Source organism: Dendrobates tinctorius, unplaced genomic scaffold (genome assembly GCF_039654945.1).
Source record: "Dendrobates tinctorius isolate UK_male_01 unplaced genomic scaffold, ASM3965494v1 ptg000272l, whole genome shotgun sequence".
Lineage (NCBI taxonomy): Eukaryota > Metazoa > Chordata > Amphibia > Anura > Dendrobatidae > Dendrobates > Dendrobates tinctorius.
The window spans coordinates 12,773,466-12,792,205 of record NW_027361939.1 but is presented as its reverse complement, the minus strand read 5'-3'; the positions used below and the strand labels follow the sequence as shown (position 1 = coordinate 12,792,205).

The following is an 18,740-nucleotide window of genomic DNA, read 5'->3' as shown; positions in this document are numbered from 1 at the left end:
CGACAGCTTAACGCAAATTCTACCTGAAATACTTTTGTCTGAAAAACACCTTTGTCTTTGAATGTTGGTGGCAGTACAGAAAAGTACATTCCCATACCGGGAGTTGAACCCGGGCCACCTGGGTGAGAACCAGGAATCCTAACCGCTAGACCATATGGGAAAAGTTGTGCTGTCTTATCAGTGACAATCTGAAAAAAAATAAGTTTTCTACTTGGCACAAGCAACTTCTGCAGTTCTATTTGCGCAGCTTGCCTCGTTAACACAGTTGTAAGCAAATCAGTCTCATAAGCTGAAAGATGAACGTTCGATTGTTAGACGGGGTACTGGTCCCTCGTTTTCTCAATCGATTCTGTCTCCATCTTGGCTACAGGGCCACAGATTTTTCCGATTCAGTACCAAAACATAACCAATTTAGTTCCTAAACTGTTTCCACGTACAAGGCATGGGGCAGCTTTTGAATGTGTGTACTAGTTCCAAAGGAGTGTCACTCCCATAGCAGGAAGTAAACCAGTCGGCCAGGGATACTAGGTCCTATCCACTTTTCCACGTGGGACAAGTTATACACTAAGCAGCAAGATAAATTAAAAAAAAAAAAAAAAAAGAAGAAGTTTTTGCTTTGATTAAATAGCTTTTACATCACAAAAGAAAAAAGTTGCCACATGAGCATGGTACTTAGCACGTCAGTTGGTAATCTGAAGTTCATGAGGTTTTTTCCTCACACGTGGAACTATTCTCCCCCCTTTTCTTGGGATATTGTGTCACCCACTCAGAACTTTCTCAATGAAACGTTTCCGATTCGAAAGGAAACAGGAGCCTTAGTGACAGAAAGAACACATGGATTGTTGCGTCCCTTGACGCTTTGGAGTAATAAGGTGTAGTTGAGAATGGTTTAAGCTATGAAACAAAATGAAATCTTGTGCTAAAGGTCAGTAAGAGCCACAAATACCCTGATGTTCAGCATTTTTGACTGCAAAGTACAAAATCTACCTGAAATATTATTGTCTGGAAAATACATTTCTGTCTTTGATTGTTGGCAGTAGTACAGTAAAAGGTGCGTTCCCATACCGGGAGTTGAACCCGGCCCGCCTGGGTGAGAACCAGGAATCCTAACCGCTAGACCATATGGGAAAAGATGTGCTGTCTTATCAGTGACAATCTGAAAAAAAATAAGTTTTCTACTTGGCACAAGCAACTTCTGCAGTTCTATTTGCGCAGCTTGCCTCGTTAACACAGTTGTAAGCAAATCAGTCTCATAAGCTGAAAGATGAACGTTCGATTGTTAGACGGGGTACTGGTCCCTCGTTTTCTCAATCGATTCTGTCTCCATCTTGGCTACAGGGCCACAGATTTTTCCGATTCAGTACCAAAACATAACCAATTTAGTTCCTAAACTGTTTCCACGTACAAGGCATGGGGCAGCTTTTGAATGTGTGTACTAGTTCCAAAGGAGTGTCACTCCCATAGCAGGAAGTAAACCAGTCGACCAGGGATACTAGGTCCTATCCACTTTTCCACGTGGGACAAGTTATACACTAAGCAGCAAGATAAATTAAAAAAAAAAAAAAAAAGAAGTTTTTGCTTTGATTAAATAGCTTTTACATCACAAAAGAAAAAAGTTGCCACATGAGCATGGTACTTAGCACGTCAGTTGGTAATCTGAAGTTCATGATGTTTTTTCCTCACACGGGGAACTATTCTCCTCCCTTTTCTTGGGATATTGTGTCACCCACTCAGAACTTTCTCACTGAAACGTTTCCGATTCGAAAGGAAACAGGAGCCTTAGTGACAGACAGAACACATGGATTGTTGCGTCCCTTGACGCTTTGGAGTAATAAGGTGTAGTTGAGAATGGTTTAAGCTATGAAACAAAATGAAATCTTGTGCTAAAGGTCAGTAAGAGCCACAAATACCCTGATGTTCAGCATTTTTGACTGCAAAGTACAAAATCTACCTGAAATATTATTGTCTGGAAAATACATTTCTGTCTTTGATTGTTGGCAGTAGTACAGTAAAAGGTGCGTTCCCATACCGGGAGTCGAACACGGGCCGCCTGGGTGAAAACCAGGAATCCTAACCGCTAGACCATATGGGAATGGATAGCTACACACTGAGGTATCTATTGAAAAAAATCAGCTCGGGGGCTTGCACAAGAAACGTCTGCAGATTGGCACGTGCATCTTTCCTCGTTAGCGCAGTAGGTAGCGCGTCAGTCTCATAATCTGAAGGTCGTGAGTTCGATACTCACACGGGGCAGCGGGCTCCTCTTTTCCGAAGAGATATTGTCAAAAACTTAGAACTTTCCCCTTCATTTCTAACACGTTTCTGATAAGTAAGGATTTGTGAACCCAAATGACACATGGGATGCTGGTTCTCTTGACCCGTTTGCTGTATAAAGAGGCAGATGAGAGTGATTTGAGCTATGACAAAAAATTAAATCTTGTGCCAAAGGTCGTCACAATGAATGTAACCAAAAGCTGGTGTTCAGAATGATTGACAGCTAAGCGCAAAATCTACCTGAAATACTTTTGTCTGAAAAACACCCGCGTCAGTCTCATAATCTGAAGGTCGTGAGTTCGATCCTCACACGGGGCAGCAGGCTCCTCTTTTCCGAAGAGATTTTGTCAAAAACTTAGAACTTTCCCTTTCAGTTCTAACACGTTTCTGATAAGTAAGGATTTGTGAACCCAAATGACAGATGGGACACATGGGTTGCTGTTTCTCTTGACCCGTTTGCTGTATAAAGAGGCAGATGAGAGTGATTTGAGCTGTTTGACAGCTAAGCGCAAAATCTACCTGAAATACTTTTGTCTGAAAAACACCCGTCAGTAGCGAGCGCGTCAGTCTCATATTCTGAAGTTCGTGAGTTCGATCCTCACACGGGGAAGCGGTCTCCTCTTTTCTGAAGAGATTCTGTCACCAAATTAGAACTTTCCCTTTCAGATTTAAAATGTTTCTGATAAGTAAGAATTTGCGAACCCAAATGACAGACAGGACACATGGGTTGTTGATTCTCTTGACACGTTTGCTGTAAAAGGGGCTAGTTGAGATTGATTTGAGCTATGAAACCAAATTAAATCTTGTGCCAAAGTTCATCACAACGAACGGACCAAAAGATGGCGTTCAGAATTTTCGACAGCTTAACGCAAATTCTACCTGAAATACTTTTGTCTGAAAAACACCTTTGTCTTTGAATGTTGGTGGCAGTACAGAAAAGTACATTCCCATACCGGGAGTTGAACCCGGGCCACCTGGGTGAGAACCAGGAATCCTAACCGCTAGACCATATGGGAAAAGTTGTGCTGTCTTATCAGTGACAATCTGAAAAAAAATAAGTTTTCTACTTGGCACAAGCAACTTCTGCAGTTCTATTTGCGCAGCTTGCCTCGTTAACACAGTTGTAAGCAAATCAGTCTCATAAGCTGAAAGATGAACGTTCGATTCTTAGACGGGGTACTGGTCCCTCGTTTTCTCAATCGATTCTGTCTCCATCTTGGCTACAGGGCCACAGATTTTTCCGATTCAGTACCAAAACATAACCAATTTAGTTCCTAAACTGTTTCCACGTACAAGGCACGGGGCAGCTTTCGAATGTGTGTACTAGTTCCAAAGGAGTGTCACTCCCATAGCAGGAAGTAAACCAGTCGACCAGGGATACTAGGTCCTATCCACTTTTCCACGTGGGACAAGTTATACACTAAGCAGCAAGATAAATTAAAAAAAAAAAAAAAAAAGAAGTTTTTGCTTTGATTAAATAGCTTTTACATCACAAAAGAAAAAAGTTGCCACATGAGCATGGTACTTAGCACGTCAGTTGGTAATCTGAAGTTCATGATGTTTTTTCCTCACACGGGGAACTATTCTCCCCCCTTTTCTTGGGATATTGTGTCACCCACTCAGAACTTTCTCACTGAAACGTTTCCGATTCGAAAGGAAACAGGAGCCTTAGTGACAGACAGAACACATGGATTGTTGCGTCCCTTGACGCTTTGGAGTAATAAGGTGTAGTTGAGAATGGTTTAAGCTATGAAACAAAATGAAATCTTGTGCTAAAGGTCAGTAAGAGCCACAAATACCCTGATGTTCAGCATTTTTGACTGCAAAGTACAAAATCTACCTGAAATATTATTGTCTGGAAAATACATTTCTGTCTTTGATTGTTGGCAGTAGTACAGTAAAAGGTGCGTTCCCATACCGGGAGTCGAACACGGGCCGCCTGGGTGAAAACCAGGAATCCTAACCGCTAGACCATATGGGAATGGATAGCTACACACTGAGGTATCTATTGAAAAAAATCAGCTCGGGGGCTTGCACAAGAAACGTCTGCAGATTGGCACGTGCATCTTAGCGCAGTAGGTAGCGCGTCAGTCTCATAATCTGAAGGTCGTGAGTTCGATACTCACACGGGGCAGCGGGCTCCTCTTTTCCGAAGAGATATTGTCAAAAACTTAGAACTTTCCCCTTCATTTCTAACACGTTTCTGATAAGTAAGGATTTGTGAACCCAAATGACACATGGGATGCTGGTTCTCTTGACCCGTTTGCTGTATAAAGAGGCAGATGAGAGTGATTTGAGCTATGACAAAAAATTAAATCTTGTGCCAAAGGTCGTCACAATGAATGTAACCAAAAGCTGGTGTTCAGAATGATTGACAGCTAAGCGCAAAATCTACCTGAAATACTTTTGTCTGAAAAACACCCGCGTCAGTCTCATAATCTGAAGGTCGTGAGTTCGATCCTCACACGGGGCAGCAGGCTCCTCTTTTCCGAAGAGATTTTGTCAAAAACTTAGAACTTTCCCTTTCAGTTCTAACACGTTTCTGATAAGTAAGGATTTGTGAACCCAAATGACAGATGGGACACATGGGTTGCTGTTTCTCTTGACCCGTTTGCTGTATAAAGAGGCAGATGAGAGTGATTTGAGCTGTTTGACAGCTAAGCGCAAAATCTACCTGAAATACTTTTGTCTGAAAAACACCCGTCAGTAGCGAGCGCGTCAGTCTCATATTCTGAAGTTCGTGAGTTCGATCCTCACACGGGGAAGCGGTCTCCTCTTTTCTGAAGAGATTCTGTCACCAAATTAGAACTTTCCCTTTCAGATTTAAAATGTTTCTGATAAGTAAGAATTTGCGAACCCAAATGACAGACAGGACACATGGGTTGTTGATTCTCTTGACACGTTTGCTGTAAAAGGGGCTAGTTGAGATTGATTTGAGCTATGAAACCAAATTAAATCTTGTGCCAAAGTTCATCACAACGAACGGACCAAAAGATGGCGTTCAGAATTTTCGACAGCTTAACGCAAATTCTACCTGAAATACTTTTGTCTGAAAAACACCTTTGTCTTTGAATGTTGGTGGCAGTACAGAAAAGTACATTCCCATACCGGGAGTTGAACCCGGGCCACCTGGGTGAGAACCAGGAATCCTAACCGCTAGACCATATGGGAAAAGTTGTGCTGTCTTATCAGTGACAATCTGAAAAAAAATAAGTTTTCTACTTGGCACAAGCAACTTCTGCAGTTCTATTTGCGCAGCTTGCCTCGTTAACACAGTTGTAAGCAAATCAGTCTCATAAGCTGAAAGATGAACGTTCGATTCTTAGACGGGGTACTGGTCCCTCGTTTTCTCAATCGATTCTGTCTCCATCTTGGCTACAGGGCCACAGATTTTTCCGATTCAGTACCAAAACATAACCAATTTAGTTCCTAAACTGTTTCCACGTACAAGGCATGGGGCAGCTTTTGAATGTGTGTACTAGTTCCAAAGGAGTGTCACTCCCATAGCAGGAAGTAAACCAGTCGGCCAGGGATACTAGGTCCTATCCACTTTTCCACGTGGGACAAGTTATACACTAAGCAGCAAGATAAATTAAAAAAAAAAAAAAAAAAGAAGAAGTTTTTGCTTTGATTAAATAGCTTTTACATCACAAAAGAAAAAAGTTGCCACATGAGCATGGTACTTAGCACGTCAGTTGGTAATCTGAAGTTCATGAGGTTTTTTCCTCACACGTGGAACTATTCTCCCCCCTTTTCTTGGGATATTGTGTCACCCACTCAGAACTTTCTCAATGAAACGTTTCCGATTCGAAAGGAAACAGGAGCCTTAGTGACAGAAAGAACACATGGATTGTTGCGTCCCTTGACGCTTTGGAGTAATAAGGTGTAGTTGAGAATGGTTTAAGCTATGAAACAAAATGAAATCTTGTGCTAAAGGTCAGTAAGAGCCACAAATACCCTGATGTTCAGCATTTTTGACTGCAAAGTACAAAATCTACCTGAAATATTATTGTCTGGAAAATACATTTCTGTCTTTGATTGTTGGCAGTAGTACAGTAAAAGGTGCGTTCCCATACCGGGAGTTGAACCCGGCCCGCCTGGGTGAGAACCAGGAATCCTAACCGCTAGACCATATGGGAAAAGATGTGCTGTCTTATCAGTGACAATCTGAAAAAAAATAAGTTTTCTACTTGGCACAAGCAACTTCTGCAGTTCTATTTGCGCAGCTTGCCTCGTTAACACAGTTGTAAGCAAATCAGTCTCATAAGCTGAAAGATGAACGTTCGATTGTTAGACGGGGTACTGGTCCCTCGTTTTCTCAATCGATTCTGTCTCCATCTTGGCTACAGGGCCACAGATTTTTCCGATTCAGTACCAAAACATAACCAATTTAGTTCCTAAACTGTTTCCACGTACAAGGCATGGGGCAGCTTTTGAATGTGTGTACTAGTTCCAAAGGAGTGTCACTCCCATAGCAGGAAGTAAACCAGTCGACCAGGGATACTAGGTCCTATCCACTTTTCCACGTGGGACAAGTTATACACTAAGCAGCAAGATAAATTAAAAAAAAAAAAAAAAAGAAGTTTTTGCTTTGATTAAATAGCTTTTACATCACAAAAGAAAAAAGTTGCCACATGAGCATGGTACTTAGCACGTCAGTTGGTAATCTGAAGTTCATGATGTTTTTTCCTCACACGGGGAACTATTCTCCTCCCTTTTCTTGGGATATTGTGTCACCCACTCAGAACTTTCTCACTGAAACGTTTCCGATTCGAAAGGAAACAGGAGCCTTAGTGACAGACAGAACACATGGATTGTTGCGTCCCTTGACGCTTTGGAGTAATAAGGTGTAGTTGAGAATGGTTTAAGCTATGAAACAAAATGAAATCTTGTGCTAAAGGTCAGTAAGAGCCACAAATACCCTGATGTTCAGCATTTTTGACTGCAAAGTACAAAATCTACCTGAAATATTATTGTCTGGAAAATACATTTCTGTCTTTGATTGTTGGCAGTAGTACAGTAAAAGGTGCGTTCCCATACCGGGAGTCGAACACGGGCCGCCTGGGTGAAAACCAGGAATCCTAACCGCTAGACCATATGGGAATGGATAGCTACACACTGAGGTATCTATTGAAAAAAATCAGCTCGGGGGCTTGCACAAGAAACGTCTGCAGATTGGCACGTGCATCTTTCCTCGTTAGCGCAGTAGGTAGCGCATCAGTCTCATAATCTGAAGGTCGTGAGTTCGATACTCACACGGGGCAGCGGGCTCCTCTTTTCCGAAGAGATATTGTCAAAAACTTAGAACTTTCCCCTTCATTTCTAACACGTTTCTGATAAGTAAGGATTTGTGAACCCAAATGACACATGGGATGCTGGTTCTCTTGACCCGTTTGCTGTATAAAGAGGCAGATGAGAGTGATTTGAGCTATGACAAAAAATTAAATCTTGTGCCAAAGGTCGTCACAATGAATGTAACCAAAAGCTGGTGTTCAGAATGATTGACAGCTAAGCGCAAAATCTACCTGAAATACTTTTGTCTGAAAAACACCCGCGTCAGTCTCATAATCTGAAGGTCGTGAGTTCGATCCTCACACGGGGCAGCAGGCTCCTCTTTTCCGAAGAGATTTTGTCAAAAACTTAGAACTTTCCCTTTCAGTTCTAACACGTTTCTGATAAGTAAGGATTTGTGAACCCAAATGACAGATGGGACACATGGGTTGCTGTTTCTCTTGACCCGTTTGCTGTATAAAGAGGCAGATGAGAGTGATTTGAGCTGTTTGACAGCTAAGCGCAAAATCTACCTGAAATACTTTTGTCTGAAAAACACCCGTCAGTAGCGAGCGCGTCAGTCTCATATTCTGAAGTTCGTGAGTTCGATCCTCACACGGGGAAGCGGTCTCCTCTTTTCTGAAGAGATTCTGTCACCAAATTAGAACTTTCCCTTTCAGATTTAAAATGTTTCTGATAAGTAAGAATTTGCGAACCCAAATGACAGACAGGACACATGGGTTGTTGATTCTCTTGACACGTTTGCTGTAAAAGGGGCTAGTTGAGATTGATTTGAGCTATGAAACCAAATTAAATCTTGTGCCAAAGTTCATCACAACGAACGGACCAAAAGATGGCGTTCAGAATTTTCGACAGCTTAACGCAAATTCTACCTGAAATACTTTTGTCTGAAAAACACCTTTGTCTTTGAATGTTGGTGGCAGTACAGAAAAGTACATTCCCATACCGGGAGTTGAACCCGGGCCACCTGGGTGAGAACCAGGAATCCTAACCGCTAGACCATATGGGAAAAGTTGTGCTGTCTTATCAGTGACAATCTGAAAAAAAATAAGTTTTCTACTTGGCACAAGCAACTTCTGCAGTTCTATTTGCGCAGCTTGCCTCGTTAACACAGTTGTAAGCAAATCAGTCTCATAAGCTGAAAGATGAACGTTCGATTCTTAGACGGGGTACTGGTCCCTCGTTTTCTCAATCGATTCTGTCTCCATCTTGGCTACAGGGCCACAGATTTTTCCGATTCAGTACCAAAACATAACCAATTTAGTTCCTAAACTGTTTCCACGTACAAGGCATGGGGCAGCTTTTGAATGTGTGTACTAGTTCCAAAGGAGTGTCACTCCCATAGCAGGAAGTAAACCAGTCGGCCAGGGATACTAGGTCCTATCCACTTTTCCACGTGGGACAAGTTATACACTAAGCAGCAAGATAAATTAAAAAAAAAAAAAAAAAAGAAGAAGTTTTTGCTTTGATTAAATAGCTTTTACATCACAAAAGAAAAAAGTTGCCACATGAGCATGGTACTTAGCACGTCAGTTGGTAATCTGAAGTTCATGAGGTTTTTTCCTCACACGTGGAACTATTCTCCCCCCTTTTCTTGGGATATTGTGTCACCCACTCAGAACTTTCTCAATGAAACGTTTCCGATTCGAAAGGAAACAGGAGCCTTAGTGACAGAAAGAACACATGGATTGTTGCGTCCCTTGACGCTTTGGAGTAATAAGGTGTAGTTGAGAATGGTTTAAGCTATGAAACAAAATGAAATCTTGTGCTAAAGGTCAGTAAGAGCCACAAATACCCTGATGTTCAGCATTTTTGACTGCAAAGTACAAAATCTACCTGAAATATTATTGTCTGGAAAATACATTTCTGTCTTTGATTGTTGGCAGTAGTACAGTAAAAGGTGCGTTCCCATACCGGGAGTTGAACCCGGCCCGCCTGGGTGAGAACCAGGAATCCTAACCGCTAGACCATATGGGAAAAGATGTGCTGTCTTATCAGTGACAATCTGAAAAAAAATAAGTTTTCTACTTGGCACAAGCAACTTCTGCAGTTCTATTTGCGCAGCTTGCCTCGTTAACACAGTTGTAAGCAAATCAGTCTCATAAGCTGAAAGATGAACGTTCGATTGTTAGACGGGGTACTGGTCCCTCGTTTTCTCAATCGATTCTGTCTCCATCTTGGCTACAGGGCCACAGATTTTTCCGATTCAGTACCAAAACATAACCAATTTAGTTCCTAAACTGTTTCCACGTACAAGGCATGGGGCAGCTTTTGAATGTGTGTACTAGTTCCAAAGGAGTGTCACTCCCATAGCAGGAAGTAAACCAGTCGACCAGGGATACTAGGTCCTATCCACTTTTCCACGTGGGACAAGTTATACACTAAGCAGCAAGATAAATTAAAAAAAAAAAAAAAAAGAAGTTTTTGCTTTGATTAAATAGCTTTTACATCACAAAAGAAAAAAGTTGCCACATGAGCATGGTACTTAGCACGTCAGTTGGTAATCTGAAGTTCATGATGTTTTTTCCTCACACGGGGAACTATTCTCCTCCCTTTTCTTGGGATATTGTGTCACCCACTCAGAACTTTCTCACTGAAACGTTTCCGATTCGAAAGGAAACAGGAGCCTTAGTGACAGACAGAACACATGGATTGTTGCGTCCCTTGACGCTTTGGAGTAATAAGGTGTAGTTGAGAATGGTTTAAGCTATGAAACAAAATGAAATCTTGTGCTAAAGGTCAGTAAGAGCCACAAATACCCTGATGTTCAGCATTTTTGACTGCAAAGTACAAAATCTACCTGAAATATTATTGTCTGGAAAATACATTTCTGTCTTTGATTGTTGGCAGTAGTACAGTAAAAGGTGCGTTCCCATACCGGGAGTCGAACACGGGCCGCCTGGGTGAAAACCAGGAATCCTAACCGCTAGACCATATGGGAATGGATAGCTACACACTGAGGTATCTATTGAAAAAAATCAGCTCGGGGGCTTGCACAAGAAACGTCTGCAGATTGGCACGTGCATCTTTCCTCGTTAGCGCAGTAGGTAGCGCGTCAGTCTCATAATCTGAAGGTCGTGAGTTCGATACTCACACGGGGCAGCGGGCTCCTCTTTTCCGAAGAGATATTGTCAAAAACTTAGAACTTTCCCCTTCATTTCTAACACGTTTCTGATAAGTAAGGATTTGTGAACCCAAATGACACATGGGATGCTGGTTCTCTTGACCCGTTTGCTGTATAAAGAGGCAGATGAGAGTGATTTGAGCTATGACAAAAAATTAAATCTTGTGCCAAAGGTCGTCACAATGAATGTAACCAAAAGCTGGTGTTCAGAATGATTGACAGCTAAGCGCAAAATCTACCTGAAATACTTTTGTCTGAAAAACACCCGCGTCAGTCTCATAATCTGAAGGTCGTGAGTTCGATCCTCACACGGGGCAGCAGGCTCCTCTTTTCCGAAGAGATTTTGTCAAAAACTTAGAACTTTCCCTTTCAGTTCTAACACGTTTCTGATAAGTAAGGATTTGTGAACCCAAATGACAGATGGGACACATGGGTTGCTGTTTCTCTTGACCCGTTTGCTGTATAAAGAGGCAGATGAGAGTGATTTGAGCTGTTTGACAGCTAAGCGCAAAATCTACCTGAAATACTTTTGTCTGAAAAACACCCGTCAGTAGCGAGCGCGTCAGTCTCATATTCTGAAGTTCGTGAGTTCGATCCTCACACGGGGAAGCGGTCTCCTCTTTTCTGAAGAGATTCTGTCACCAAATTAGAACTTTCCCTTTCAGATTTAAAATGTTTCTGATAAGTAAGAATTTGCGAACCCAAATGACAGACAGGACACATGGGTTGTTGATTCTCTTGACACGTTTGCTGTAAAAGGGGCTAGTTGAGATTGATTTGAGCTATGAAACCAAATTAAATCTTGTGCCAAAGTTCATCACAACGAACGGACCAAAAGATGGCGTTCAGAATTTTCGACAGCTTAACGCAAATTCTACCTGAAATACTTTTGTCTGAAAAACACCTTTGTCTTTGAATGTTGGTGGCAGTACAGAAAAGTACATTCCCATACCGGGAGTTGAACCCGGGCCACCTGGGTGAGAACCAGGAATCCTAACCGCTAGACCATATGGGAAAAGTTGTGCTGTCTTATCAGTGACAATCTGAAAAAAAATAAGTTTTCTACTTGGCACAAGCAACTTCTGCAGTTCTATTTGCGCAGCTTGCCTCGTTAACACAGTTGTAAGCAAATCAGTCTCATAAGCTGAAAGATGAACGTTCGATTCTTAGACGGGGTACTGGTCCCTCGTTTTCTCAATCGATTCTGTCTCCATCTTGGCTACAGGGCCACAGATTTTTCCGATTCAGTACCAAAACATAACCAATTTAGTTCCTAAACTGTTTCCACGTACAAGGCACGGGGCAGCTTTCGAATGTGTGTACTAGTTCCAAAGGAGTGTCACTCCCATAGCAGGAAGTAAACCAGTCGACCAGGGATACTAGGTCCTATCCACTTTTCCACGTGGGACAAGTTATACACTAAGCAGCAAGATAAATTAAAAAAAAAAAAAAAAAAGAAGTTTTTGCTTTGATTAAATAGCTTTTACATCACAAAAGAAAAAAGTTGCCACATGAGCATGGTACTTAGCACGTCAGTTGGTAATCTGAAGTTCATGATGTTTTTTCCTCACACGGGGAACTATTCTCCCCCCTTTTCTTGGGATATTGTGTCACCCACTCAGAACTTTCTCACTGAAACGTTTCCGATTCGAAAGGAAACAGGAGCCTTAGTGACAGACAGAACACATGGATTGTTGCGTCCCTTGACGCTTTGGAGTAATAAGGTGTAGTTGAGAATGGTTTAAGCTATGAAACAAAATGAAATCTTGTGCTAAAGGTCAGTAAGAGCCACAAATACCCTGATGTTCAGCATTTTTGACTGCAAAGTACAAAATCTACCTGAAATATTATTGTCTGGAAAATACATTTCTGTCTTTGATTGTTGGCAGTAGTACAGTAAAAGGTGCGTTCCCATACCGGGAGTCGAACACGGGCCGCCTGGGTGAAAACCAGGAATCCTAACCGCTAGACCATATGGGAATGGATAGCTACACACTGAGGTATCTATTGAAAAAAATCAGCTCGGGGGCTTGCACAAGAAACGTCTGCAGATTGGCACGTGCATCTTAGCGCAGTAGGTAGCGCGTCAGTCTCATAATCTGAAGGTCGTGAGTTCGATACTCACACGGGGCAGCGGGCTCCTCTTTTCCGAAGAGATATTGTCAAAAACTTAGAACTTTCCCCTTCATTTCTAACACGTTTCTGATAAGTAAGGATTTGTGAACCCAAATGACACATGGGATGCTGGTTCTCTTGACCCGTTTGCTGTATAAAGAGGCAGATGAGAGTGATTTGAGCTATGACAAAAAATTAAATCTTGTGCCAAAGGTCGTCACAATGAATGTAACCAAAAGCTGGTGTTCAGAATGATTGACAGCTAAGCGCAAAATCTACCTGAAATACTTTTGTCTGAAAAACACCCGCGTCAGTCTCATAATCTGAAGGTCGTGAGTTCGATCCTCACACGGGGCAGCAGGCTCCTCTTTTCCGAAGAGATTTTGTCAAAAACTTAGAACTTTCCCTTTCAGTTCTAACACGTTTCTGATAAGTAAGGATTTGTGAACCCAAATGACAGATGGGACACATGGGTTGCTGTTTCTCTTGACCCGTTTGCTGTATAAAGAGGCAGATGAGAGTGATTTGAGCTGTTTGACAGCTAAGCGCAAAATCTACCTGAAATACTTTTGTCTGAAAAACACCCGTCAGTAGCGAGCGCGTCAGTCTCATATTCTGAAGTTCGTGAGTTCGATCCTCACACGGGGAAGCGGTCTCCTCTTTTCTGAAGAGATTCTGTCACCAAATTAGAACTTTCCCTTTCAGATTTAAAATGTTTCTGATAAGTAAGAATTTGCGAACCCAAATGACAGACAGGACACATGGGTTGTTGATTCTCTTGACACGTTTGCTGTAAAAGGGGCTAGTTGAGATTGATTTGAGCTATGAAACCAAATTAAATCTTGTGCCAAAGTTCATCACAACGAACGGACCAAAAGATGGCGTTCAGAATTTTCGACAGCTTAACGCAAATTCTACCTGAAATACTTTTGTCTGAAAAACACCTTTGTCTTTGAATGTTGGTGGCAGTACAGAAAAGTACATTCCCATACCGGGAGTTGAACCCGGGCCACCTGGGTGAGAACCAGGAATCCTAACCGCTAGACCATATGGGAAAAGTTGTGCTGTCTTATCAGTGACAATCTGAAAAAAAATAAGTTTTCTACTTGGCACAAGCAACTTCTGCAGTTCTATTTGCGCAGCTTGCCTCGTTAACACAGTTGTAAGCAAATCAGTCTCATAAGCTGAAAGATGAACGTTCGATTCTTAGACGGGGTACTGGTCCCTCGTTTTCTCAATCGATTCTGTCTCCATCTTGGCTACAGGGCCACAGATTTTTCCGATTCAGTACCAAAACATAACCAATTTAGTTCCTAAACTGTTTCCACGTACAAGGCATGGGGCAGCTTTTGAATGTGTGTACTAGTTCCAAAGGAGTGTCACTCCCATAGCAGGAAGTAAACCAGTCGGCCAGGGATACTAGGTCCTATCCACTTTTCCACGTGGGACAAGTTATACACTAAGCAGCAAGATAAATTAAAAAAAAAAAAAAAAAAGAAGAAGTTTTTGCTTTGATTAAATAGCTTTTACATCACAAAAGAAAAAAGTTGCCACATGAGCATGGTACTTAGCACGTCAGTTGGTAATCTGAAGTTCATGAGGTTTTTTCCTCACACGTGGAACTATTCTCCCCCCTTTTCTTGGGATATTGTGTCACCCACTCAGAACTTTCTCAATGAAACGTTTCCGATTCGAAAGGAAACAGGAGCCTTAGTGACAGAAAGAACACATGGATTGTTGCGTCCCTTGACGCTTTGGAGTAATAAGGTGTAGTTGAGAATGGTTTAAGCTATGAAACAAAATGAAATCTTGTGCTAAAGGTCAGTAAGAGCCACAAATACCCTGATGTTCAGCATTTTTGACTGCAAAGTACAAAATCTACCTGAAATATTATTGTCTGGAAAATACATTTCTGTCTTTGATTGTTGGCAGTAGTACAGTAAAAGGTGCGTTCCCATACCGGGAGTTGAACCCGGCCCGCCTGGGTGAGAACCAGGAATCCTAACCGCTAGACCATATGGGAAAAGATGTGCTGTCTTATCAGTGACAATCTGAAAAAAAATAAGTTTTCTACTTGGCACAAGCAACTTCTGCAGTTCTATTTGCGCAGCTTGCCTCGTTAACACAGTTGTAAGCAAATCAGTCTCATAAGCTGAAAGATGAACGTTCGATTGTTAGACGGGGTACTGGTCCCTCGTTTTCTCAATCGATTCTGTCTCCATCTTGGCTACAGGGCCACAGATTTTTCCGATTCAGTACCAAAACATAACCAATTTAGTTCCTAAACTGTTTCCACGTACAAGGCATGGGGCAGCTTTTGAATGTGTGTACTAGTTCCAAAGGAGTGTCACTCCCATAGCAGGAAGTAAACCAGTCGACCAGGGATACTAGGTCCTATCCACTTTTCCACGTGGGACAAGTTATACACTAAGCAGCAAGATAAATTAAAAAAAAAAAAAAAAAGAAGTTTTTGCTTTGATTAAATAGCTTTTACATCACAAAAGAAAAAAGTTGCCACATGAGCATGGTACTTAGCACGTCAGTTGGTAATCTGAAGTTCATGATGTTTTTTCCTCACACGGGGAACTATTCTCCTCCCTTTTCTTGGGATATTGTGTCACCCACTCAGAACTTTCTCACTGAAACGTTTCCGATTCGAAAGGAAACAGGAGCCTTAGTGACAGACAGAACACATGGATTGTTGCGTCCCTTGACGCTTTGGAGTAATAAGGTGTAGTTGAGAATGGTTTAAGCTATGAAACAAAATGAAATCTTGTGCTAAAGGTCAGTAAGAGCCACAAATACCCTGATGTTCAGCATTTTTGACTGCAAAGTACAAAATCTACCTGAAATATTATTGTCTGGAAAATACATTTCTGTCTTTGATTGTTGGCAGTAGTACAGTAAAAGGTGCGTTCCCATACCGGGAGTCGAACACGGGCCGCCTGGGTGAAAACCAGGAATCCTAACCGCTAGACCATATGGGAATGGATAGCTACACACTGAGGTATCTATTGAAAAAAATCAGCTCGGGGGCTTGCACAAGAAACGTCTGCAGATTGGCACGTGCATCTTGCCTCGTTAGCGCAGTAGGTAGCGCGTCAGTCTCATAATCTGAAGGTCGTGAGTTCGATACTCACACGGGGCAGCGGGCTCCTCTTTTCCGAAGAGATATTGTCAAAAACTTAGAACTTTCCCCTTCATTTCTAACACGTTTCTGATAAGTAAGGATTTGTGAACCCAAATGACACATGGGATGCTGGTTCTCTTGACCCGTTTGCTGTATAAAGAGGCAGATGAGAGTGATTTGAGCTATGACAAAAAATTAAATCTTGTGCCAAAAGTCGTCACAATGAATGTAACCAAAAGCTGGTGTTCAGAATGATTGACAGCTAAGCGCAAAATCTACCTGAAATACTTTTGTCTGAAAAACACCCGCGTCAGTCTCATAATCTGAAGGTCGTGAGTTCGATCCTCACACGGGGCAGCAGGCTCCTCTTTTCCGAAGAGATTTTGTCAAAAACTTAGAACTTTCCCTTTCAGTTCTAACACGTTTCTGATAAGTAAGGATTTGTGAACCCAAATGACAGATGGGACACATGGGTTGCTGTTTCTCTTGACCCGTTTGCTGTATAAAGAGGCAGATGAGAGTGATTTGAGCTGTTTGACAGCTAAGCGCAAAATCTACCTGAAATACTTTTGTCTGAAAAACACCCGTCAGTAGCGAGCGCGTCAGTCTCATATTCTGAAGTTCGTGAGTTCGATCCTCACACGGGGAAGCGGTCTCCTCTTTTCTGAAGAGATTCTGTCACCAAATTAGAACTTTCCCTTTCAGATTTAAAATGTTTCTGATAAGTAAGAATTTGCGAACCCAAATGACAGACAGGACACATGGGTTGTTGATTCTCTTGACACGTTTGCTGTAAAAGGGGCTAGTTGAGATTGATTTGAGCTATGAAACCAAATTAAATCTTGTGCCAAAGTTCATCACAACGAACGGACCAAAAGATGGCGTTCAGAATTTTCGACAGCTTAACGCAAATTCTACCTGAAATACTTTTGTCTGAAAAACACCTTTGTCTTTGAATGTTGGTGGCAGTACAGAAAAGTACATTCCCATACCGGGAGTTGAACCCGGGCCACCTGGGTGAGAACCAGGAATCCTAACCGCTAGACCATATGGGAAAAGTTGTGCTGTCTTATCAGTGACAATCTGAAAAAAAATAAGTTTTCTACTTGGCACAAGCAACTTCTGCAGTTCTATTTGCGCAGCTTGCCTCGTTAACACAGTTGTAAGCAAATCAGTCTCATAAGCTGAAAGATGAACGTTCGATTCTTAGACGGGGTACTGGTCCCTCGTTTTCTCAATCGATTCTGTCTCCATCTTGGCTACAGGGCCACAGATTTTTCCGATTCAGTACCAAAACATAACCAATTTAATTCCTAAACTGTTTCCACGTACAAGGCATGGGGCAGCTTTTGAATGTGTGTACTAGTTCCAAAGGAGTGTCACTCCCATAGCAGGAAGTAAACCAGTCGGCCAGGGATACTAGGTCCTATCCACTTTTCCACGTGGGACAAGTTATACACTAAGCAGCAAGATAAATTAAAAAAAAAAAAAAAAAGAAGTTTTTGCTTTGATTAAATAGCTTTTACATCACAAAAGAAAAAAGTTGCCACATGAGCATGGTACTTAGCACGTCAGTTGGTAATCTGAAGTTCATGAGGTTTTTTCCTCACACGTGGAACTATTCTCCCCCCTTTTCTTGGGATATTGTGTCACCCACTCAGAACTTTCTCAATGAAACGTTTCCGATTCGAAAGGAAACAGGAGCCTTAGTGACAGAAAGAACACATGGATTGTTGCGTCCCTTGACGCTTTGGAGTAATAAGGTGTAGTTGAGAATGGTTTAAGCTATGAAACAAAATGAAATCTTGTGCTAAAGGTCAGTAAGAGCCACAAATACCCTGATGTTCAGCTTTTTTGACTGCAAAGTAATAAATCTACCTGAAATATTATTGTCTGGAAAATACATTTCTGTCTTTGATTGTTGGCAGTAGTACAGTAAAAGGTGCGTTCCCATACCGGGAGTTGAACCCGGCCCGCCTGGGTGAGAACCAGGAATCCTAACCGCTAGACCATATGGGAAAAGATGTGCTGTCTTATCAGTGACAATCTGAAAAAAAATAAGTTTTCTACTTGGCACAAGCAACTTCTGCAGTTCTATTTGCGCAGCTTGCCTCGTTAACACAGTTGTAAGCAAATCAGTCTCATAAGCTGAAAGATGAACGTTCGATTCTTAGACGGGGTACTGGTCCCTCGTTTTCTCAATCGATTCTGTCTCCATCTTGGCTACAGGGCCACAGATTTTTCCGATTCAGTACCAAAACATAACCAATTTAGTTCCTAAACTGTTTCCACGTACAAGGCATGGGGCAGCTTTTGAATGTGTGTACTAGTTCCAAAGGAGTGTCACTCCCATAGCAGGAAGTAAACCAGTCGACCAGGGATACTAGGTCCTATCCACTTTTCCACGTGGGACAAGTTATACACTAAGCAGCAAGATAAATTAAAAAAAAAAAAAAAAAAAAAGAAGTTTTTGCTTTGATTAAATAGCTTTTACATCACAAAAGAAAAAAGTTGCCACATGAGCATGGTACTTAGCACGTCAGTTGGTAATCTGAAGTTCATGAGGTTTTTTCCTCACACGTGGAACTATTCTCCCCCCTTTTCTTGGGATATTGTGTCACCCACTCAGAACTTTCTCACTGAAACGTTTCCGATTCGAAAGGAAACAGGAGCCTTAGTGACAGAAAGAACACATGGATTGTTGCGTCCCTTGACGCTTTGGAGTAATAAGGTGTAGTTGAGAATGGTTTAAGCTATGAAACAAAATGAAATCTTGTGGTAAATGTCAGTAAGAGCCACAAATAC

General features: G+C 41.8%; 22 non-coding genes across 22 annotated transcripts; 4 read left to right on the top strand and 18 right to left on the bottom strand.

Moving 5' to 3' along the window:
• Positions 1-88: 88 nt before the first annotated feature.
• TRNAE-CUC (transfer RNA glutamic acid (anticodon CUC)) lies at positions 89-160 on the bottom strand. The gene has a single exon. It is a non-coding gene; the product is annotated as a tRNA-Glu (tRNA).
• Positions 161-1,056: 896 nt separating this feature from the next.
• Positions 1,057-1,128, bottom strand: TRNAE-CUC (transfer RNA glutamic acid (anticodon CUC)). The gene has a single exon. It is a non-coding gene; the product is annotated as a tRNA-Glu (tRNA).
• An 892-nt stretch (positions 1,129-2,020) lies between these two features.
• Positions 2,021-2,092, bottom strand: TRNAE-UUC (transfer RNA glutamic acid (anticodon UUC)). The gene has a single exon. It is a non-coding gene; the product is annotated as a tRNA-Glu (tRNA).
• An 88-nt stretch (positions 2,093-2,180) lies between these two features.
• On the top strand, positions 2,181-2,253 carry TRNAM-CAU (transfer RNA methionine (anticodon CAU)). The gene has a single exon. It is a non-coding gene; the product is annotated as a tRNA-Met (tRNA).
• A 965-nt stretch (positions 2,254-3,218) lies between these two features.
• TRNAE-CUC (transfer RNA glutamic acid (anticodon CUC)) lies at positions 3,219-3,290 on the bottom strand. Its single transcript has one exon. It is a non-coding gene; the product is annotated as a tRNA-Glu (tRNA).
• An 893-nt stretch (positions 3,291-4,183) lies between these two features.
• Positions 4,184-4,255, bottom strand: TRNAE-UUC (transfer RNA glutamic acid (anticodon UUC)). Its single transcript has one exon. It is a non-coding gene; the product is annotated as a tRNA-Glu (tRNA).
• A 1,118-nt stretch (positions 4,256-5,373) lies between these two features.
• TRNAE-CUC (transfer RNA glutamic acid (anticodon CUC)) lies at positions 5,374-5,445 on the bottom strand. The gene has a single exon. It is a non-coding gene; the product is annotated as a tRNA-Glu (tRNA).
• An 896-nt stretch (positions 5,446-6,341) lies between these two features.
• Positions 6,342-6,413, bottom strand: TRNAE-CUC (transfer RNA glutamic acid (anticodon CUC)). Its single transcript has one exon. It is a non-coding gene; the product is annotated as a tRNA-Glu (tRNA).
• Positions 6,414-7,305: 892 nt separating this feature from the next.
• Positions 7,306-7,377, bottom strand: TRNAE-UUC (transfer RNA glutamic acid (anticodon UUC)). Its single transcript has one exon. It is a non-coding gene; the product is annotated as a tRNA-Glu (tRNA).
• An 88-nt stretch (positions 7,378-7,465) lies between these two features.
• On the top strand, positions 7,466-7,538 carry TRNAM-CAU (transfer RNA methionine (anticodon CAU)). The gene has a single exon. It is a non-coding gene; the product is annotated as a tRNA-Met (tRNA).
• A 965-nt stretch (positions 7,539-8,503) lies between these two features.
• On the bottom strand, positions 8,504-8,575 carry TRNAE-CUC (transfer RNA glutamic acid (anticodon CUC)). Its single transcript has one exon. It is a non-coding gene; the product is annotated as a tRNA-Glu (tRNA).
• Positions 8,576-9,471: 896 nt separating this feature from the next.
• TRNAE-CUC (transfer RNA glutamic acid (anticodon CUC)) lies at positions 9,472-9,543 on the bottom strand. The gene has a single exon. It is a non-coding gene; the product is annotated as a tRNA-Glu (tRNA).
• An 892-nt stretch (positions 9,544-10,435) lies between these two features.
• On the bottom strand, positions 10,436-10,507 carry TRNAE-UUC (transfer RNA glutamic acid (anticodon UUC)). The gene has a single exon. It is a non-coding gene; the product is annotated as a tRNA-Glu (tRNA).
• Positions 10,508-10,595: 88 nt separating this feature from the next.
• Positions 10,596-10,668, top strand: TRNAM-CAU (transfer RNA methionine (anticodon CAU)). Its single transcript has one exon. It is a non-coding gene; the product is annotated as a tRNA-Met (tRNA).
• Positions 10,669-11,633: 965 nt separating this feature from the next.
• TRNAE-CUC (transfer RNA glutamic acid (anticodon CUC)) lies at positions 11,634-11,705 on the bottom strand. Its single transcript has one exon. It is a non-coding gene; the product is annotated as a tRNA-Glu (tRNA).
• Positions 11,706-12,598: 893 nt separating this feature from the next.
• Positions 12,599-12,670, bottom strand: TRNAE-UUC (transfer RNA glutamic acid (anticodon UUC)). The gene has a single exon. It is a non-coding gene; the product is annotated as a tRNA-Glu (tRNA).
• A 1,118-nt stretch (positions 12,671-13,788) lies between these two features.
• On the bottom strand, positions 13,789-13,860 carry TRNAE-CUC (transfer RNA glutamic acid (anticodon CUC)). Its single transcript has one exon. It is a non-coding gene; the product is annotated as a tRNA-Glu (tRNA).
• An 896-nt stretch (positions 13,861-14,756) lies between these two features.
• Positions 14,757-14,828, bottom strand: TRNAE-CUC (transfer RNA glutamic acid (anticodon CUC)). Its single transcript has one exon. It is a non-coding gene; the product is annotated as a tRNA-Glu (tRNA).
• An 892-nt stretch (positions 14,829-15,720) lies between these two features.
• Positions 15,721-15,792, bottom strand: TRNAE-UUC (transfer RNA glutamic acid (anticodon UUC)). Its single transcript has one exon. It is a non-coding gene; the product is annotated as a tRNA-Glu (tRNA).
• Positions 15,793-15,880: 88 nt separating this feature from the next.
• On the top strand, positions 15,881-15,953 carry TRNAM-CAU (transfer RNA methionine (anticodon CAU)). The gene has a single exon. It is a non-coding gene; the product is annotated as a tRNA-Met (tRNA).
• A 965-nt stretch (positions 15,954-16,918) lies between these two features.
• TRNAE-CUC (transfer RNA glutamic acid (anticodon CUC)) lies at positions 16,919-16,990 on the bottom strand. The gene has a single exon. It is a non-coding gene; the product is annotated as a tRNA-Glu (tRNA).
• An 892-nt stretch (positions 16,991-17,882) lies between these two features.
• Positions 17,883-17,954, bottom strand: TRNAE-CUC (transfer RNA glutamic acid (anticodon CUC)). The gene has a single exon. It is a non-coding gene; the product is annotated as a tRNA-Glu (tRNA).
• Between the last annotated feature and the right edge of the window lie 786 nt (positions 17,955-18,740).